Source organism: Gambusia affinis, linkage group LG23, assembly GCF_019740435.1.
Source record: "Gambusia affinis linkage group LG23, SWU_Gaff_1.0, whole genome shotgun sequence".
Taxonomy (NCBI): Eukaryota; Metazoa; Chordata; class Actinopteri; order Cyprinodontiformes; family Poeciliidae; genus Gambusia; species Gambusia affinis.
Window position 1 is genome coordinate 862,619 of NC_057890.1, and position 6,030 is coordinate 868,648.

General features: G+C 38.6%; 1 long non-coding RNA gene across 1 annotated transcript; it reads left to right on the forward strand.

Annotated features, from left to right (window-relative positions):
- The first annotated feature begins 4,793 nt into the window (after positions 1-4,793).
- LOC122826075 lies at positions 4,794-5,500 on the forward strand. The gene is made up of 3 exons (XR_006369733.1): positions 4,794-4,821; positions 4,890-4,998; positions 5,456-5,500. It is a non-coding gene; the product is annotated as an uncharacterized LOC122826075 (long non-coding RNA).
- The last annotated feature ends 530 nt before the right edge of the window (positions 5,501-6,030 follow it).

The window sequence follows — 6,030 nt, forward strand, 5'->3', positions numbered from 1 at the left end:
GCTTGTCATCTGCGAGAAGAGACACAATAAAAGTAAGTAAATAAATTAAATTTAATGCTGCTGCAGCTGCAGTAAACTACAAAACACGCCCTGTTTAAACCGTTCCCCAGTTCCTTAATGTTTTTGGGTTGGATAACATGTCTGCTAACTTGGATAGCATGTCGTGTATGTGATATGTTAACCTGAAAAGCCTTCATGTTCCAGAGTAAGACAGGGAAGTATACTGTCCTCTCACCTTTTTAACATCTACATAGATGAACTTAATGTTGGCATCCACCGTTACCAACATTAAATGAATCAGACGTATGAAAACGCAATTTTTACCCACACTGAAACTGGGGCAAAACCAGTGTTTCACTTTTGAAACAAATCCTTATCTTCATTAATGTATATGAAAAGCGTTCATGTTAATTTTGAAGGCTTTTCAGGTTAACAGATCACATACACGAGTACAGCCACCTGGGTTATGTATTAGTCACTGTCAGTGTGACTTTTGCCTCAATTAATAAAAGACAGGAGATGTTCTTGAGTCACTTGAAGTCCCTGTGTTCACCAGGCGTTGCCAGGAAGGACATGGCATCCACCATTGTCAATAAAAAATTGGGATCTCTCAATTGCATTTAAAGTCGCTGTTGTGTTTTCTGCAGTACTTCAAGAATTGCATTGTTGGATGCACATGCATAAATATGTTGATTACAAGGTTTTTTGTATTAAATCGGAATAAAAAAGGATGGATATGAAGAAGCTTTCATTACAAACTTTTTTTAATTTATTTTAATTTTGTATTTCTTGTCCTAAGAGCTGATATTTCACAGAAATGTCATATTATTGCAGCACCAGTTGGCGTGTTTAGTAGCAGGAGTAGGTGTGTTTTGTTGTGCAGCTGCAGCAGGGTATTATTATATATTTGAACAATTTGCAGTGTCTAATGAATTGTCTTGTTTAAATGCTTGTTGATGCAATTTACATGTTTTCTTGTGTCATTTATAGCAAACATGGAGTGCAAATGGGGGAAAGTCTTCAGTTTTATTTCTGAAGGCTCCTACCCATTGACACTCAACAGAGGGCAGAGGCAAACTTTAAGAAAGTATGCCGAAAAATTTACCATCCATGGTAAGGTTTTTATATCTTAAATAAACATAACATCTTTAACTACAATATTGACATAATATGGTAATTGTTTTAATACAGCTGGTGACCTATTCTACGGAGCCTTACCCGAAAGAAGGGCCATACGGTCCAAAGAAGAGGCCTGGAACCTCTTCAAGGAGTTTCATGCATCCCCCATGGGAGGACACACTGGCATTGTCAAAACACGCATTGCCATGTGTTCCCGATTCTATTGGCCTGGTATGACAGCAGACATTGAGAAATGGGTATGTAACAACATAGTTAGCAAAATCTTTATGGTCCAAAATGTCGTAAAACCTATAAACTGTAATGTTGTAAAGGTGTCTCAATGTGACCGGTGCCAAAGAGTTGGACCTCCCCTCCAAGTTGTCAGAGAACTTCAGTGCATAAAGGTAACCATCCACAGCAATTCATGAAGTTTACCACCTCTAGGACATTGTTGCTGATAACATTGTTGTCATCCCCAACAGGTGTCAGGGGTGTGGGAGCTGATCGGAATTGCTCTGACAGGTCCCATGCCCCTGACATCTTGTGGCAATCAGTATATCTTGACAGCTACAGATTACTTCTCTAAATGGGTGGAGGCTTTCCCTCTCAAGACTAAGACCGCTGAGGAAGTCTGCCAAAAATTATGTTCTATATTTTACCGGCACGGCTGTCCTCAGCGTATTCTCACTGACCAGGGGCGAGAATTTGCGAACACAGTAAGCCACATTTAATACTACATATATTTTTGTGAAGCCTCGGTATATGTAAAAGGTTATAATAATGTGCTTCGTTGTTGTTTTAGATGAACAGTAGACTCTGTGATCTACTTTCAATTCAAAGAAGCATCACTGCCGCCTATCATCCTCAAACCAACGGCTTGGATGAAAAGACAAATGACAACATTAAGCGGTAAGAAAGTTATTAGAAAACTTACATGTTTTTTTGTTTTGTTTTATATCTTAATAGTTTCTTTTCATTGCAACATCTTTCTGTAGGCTTGTATCAATATACAGCTTCTTATAGCTATGACATACCATAAAAAATGCAACACATAAGCAACTTTTACAAATTGGAGTATGTTCTTAGAACATGTATGAAACTGTTCTTCTAGGGCACTGAGAAAACTAGTCAACGACAAGCAAGATGACTCGGACATGTTCCTTGAGGCCACTTTGTTTTCCTTAAGGTCAAAAACCCACACCACCACGAAATACTCGCCATTTTTTCTGATGTATGGCAGAGAGGCTAGGTTTCCTTCTGAAGTTCCTGTTGACATGCCGGTACGATTCTGTTACATTACATGGGTTTGGACTGTTTTTGCATGGAAATCCGAGTGTATTAAGGTTTTAAGTTTGTACATCATGTTAAAATTTCAGTACTTCCTCAAAAACATACCTGCATTAGCCAACACAAACACTACAGTCTTCCAGATTAGTAGGAATGAGTAATCTGAAAATAACAGGTGAGACTGAGTTATCCCACAGTCTACCTGTCAGTGACACATAGTTATAAAGGCTAAAGTGAAAAATGTTGTTGGAAAGACTTGCTTAAGGGGGTGTGTCTGAAAGACTTTCAGCTTGGTATATACATAGAATCCAACTTCAAAGTTATCACATGCAGCTGTGATTTCAAGTCTAGTTTCTTTTAATTTCAGTTTTTTAACTTAACACCATTTTTATAACTACAGAGGCATTGGTGATTTTGGCTGGTAATTGCACTGGAAAATACTTAATTCCTCCTCTACATCAGACATTCTGAACTTTCTTAATACAAAGTTTGATGTCTTGTTAGTTATATTTTGAATGTAAATGTGTTTGTGTTTTTACAATACAGTTGTCTTCTGTAGTCCTACCAGAGGACTACAGCCAAATTATTAAAGACAGAGACAACAGACAGGGGACACAAAGATCCAGGTGGAAGAGAATGTCGAACTGGCTCAAAAAAAAAAATGAAAACAGCTTTTGCAAACCGGGCAAAAAAAATTCAAAAATTTAAAGTTCACAGAAGGGAGGAAGTTCTTCTATTCAACATAAGAAAAAGGGGTAGGAAAGGTGCCAGGATGGAGGTAGACTACTCTGGACCTTATTTTATCCATAAAGTGATAGGGAGCACTGTGATGTTGAAAACAATGGCTGGAAAAGTCCTCAAGACAAAGCATAGCATGAGTCGTCTGAAGCCATATAACAGAGGCAATGAGGGACAAAATGCAGGTGAGGGTTTCATCTCAGGTGAGAAGTTGAATGAAAGGGAGACAGTGATTAGGTACGCAGGCAAAGCAGAAACCCCACTGCAGACCAAGACAGACGGTCAGGTCCATGGCAAGGTCATCCAGTGCTTTTCCCTGTTGTCTCCCTCTCGTCCTCAATCTCCCCTGCCAAGTTCTCTCGGTTGTCTCCCTCTCCCCCTCCAGTGAAATCTCCCCCTCCAGTGACCTCTCCCTCTCCCCCTCCAGTGAAATCTCCCCCTCCAGTGACCTCTCCCTCTAACCCTACCAAGTTGTCTCAGTTGTCTCCCTCAGCTCATTCTAGGATGTGTCAGAGTCCTATTCAGCAGCAAGGTGCAGTAGTAACATAGTTTTCTAGTTTTCTGTTCTGGCCTGTTGGTCATGGGTTCTGATCGGTAGATCAATTTTTGCATGTTGGTTCAATGACCTGTTCCTGGTCTTGTCTGCAAAACTTCCTCTGAAGTTGTGTTGCTTTTTTCAGATGTATAAGTTTTTAAAAGAGCAATTTCTGTTTTTGTTGCAGTAGTTCAACTTTGGTCTTTGAAAGACTCAGGGCAAGTTGAAGCCCTTGTTGGCCCATATAAATTGTATGACACATCTTTTAGAACACTCTCTGGACATGGCTGGCTGTCAGATGAAGTAAGACTCCAGGTTCGGGGAAGTTTATATTTTCACAAGGCAGTCCATCCAGAAATTTATGGGGTTTTTTGTCAAACAGGTTATAGATGTATATTTGTATGTGACACTTCAGAAGACCAAGGTACAACATGTTTTAAGGTTAAATTTAATCCACTCTTTGTAGTTTCACATATTTCTTTGAAATTATATTACATTTCAGATACCTGTATACAGAATGGATGCAGTAATTGCATCTTCTGTATTTCATCTTGGGCAATATCGGGCTGTTCAAAAGGTAATTATTCACTGTTAAATCATCTTAAGAGAATGAATGCAGATTAATCTTATTATTTGCAATTTCAAAAGATGGTTTTACCTGAAGCCTCCATTTGGATGTGCCCTGTAAATGTGGAGGTCACTGGCTTTTGGTGGTATGTAAAATTTATTTATTTAACTTTATTTACACATGAATATGTCTATATGTCACAATCGGATGTTCCCTGGGCAGCATGGGAGGGTGACAGAGGTTGTCTGTCTGTCTGTCTGTCTTATCTATCTTCCAAACATTCCAACAGATTGTCGTGATGAATCACCAAGAGCTAGTAGTTATAGACCCTATGGGGAACGAAACAATGTATGACAGAAAGCTTCTCCGTAACTGGAGGTGATCTGATTCATGTCTTTATCATTCAGTCATTATGTATTTTGTTATTGTTACAATGTCCTATAATTAAATATTTCTGCAAATGCACAGAAACTTCCTAAAAGCAAAAGGTGCTGGCCGGAGAAGCTGGAGTGTCCGCCATATGACGCATATGCTGCAGAAGGACTCCAGCAGTTGTGGGGTCTTGGTTTTGAAGGTACAAAGAACAGATGGAATGTTTTGAAATCCATGGAATTATTACATTAAAATGCATAATTTTTTCAGTTTGCAGAAACATATGTTCAAATGGGAGGGCTGCAGGCAGTGCAAACAGGACCCAAAGACATATCCCAAGCCAGACTGCACATCGCTACCACACTGTATCAACATCGAGGTGAAAGAACAATTACAAAGAAGTCTTGTTTTCCAGTTTGCTGGCTGAATGTTCGGAGATTTATAGCTTTGGACAGCTATGATTCTAAGAAGTTTTTGGTCAGAACACATGAAATTTTATTAATGTTGGGTATTAAGAACCAGTTCCACTGTTCTGGGAACTGTGGAAGTCTGTGTGAAACCTGTTGATCTGTTTTGTTAATATTCTAACAATCAAAAACACAAGATGGCTTAGGAGCATATCACCGAATTTTTCATTCCAAACAGAACAAATTTTCCTTTAGGCTATACCGGAACAGTCCAAAGCATTAAAAAAATCCAAAGATATATGACATACTAAATTGCAGTATTTTCTGTTATGTACTAGTATAACATGATGGCTTGTCAACAGAATATAAAGAGGTAGTACTTGACTATTTTTGGTAAAGTACACTCTAAATGCCTTTATTTGTTCCCAGACAAGGTGGAAGAGTACTGTGTGGAATGCAATATGCTTCACTGTAATGCTTCAGAGAACATCATTGACATGGTAAACAACTAAACTGTACAACTTAACGCTTCAAACACATTACACTTGCTAACTCATAACTGTTTTCTTTTTCTGTCCACTTCACAGATACAGTGTGACTGCTGCTCAAGGTGGACACACAAAGAATGTGCCACAGACATGGGTGACATGTTCAAATGTAAAAAGTGTAACTTAAATTAAACAGTTTTACCCCACCAGTGACAGTGTGGATTATTAAAAATACAGAAGTAAAATGTTCTACAGTAAATATAGTACATCATACAACTGATGTCATTGGTATTAATCAGGAAGTCATACAGTGGCTAATAACAAAGTGTATGGCAATCAGACAGGTTAAGAGATGCATCAGGAAGTCATACAGTGGCTAATAAAGTGTTATTACATTAGCAGCTTTATGACGATCTAACACCGTTTTAATAAAGATGATTAAATATAAAATATGGTGAAATTGCCGTTCTGTCAGATAGCCATACGCTGTCAGGATAGCACACATGCAGTCAAGTA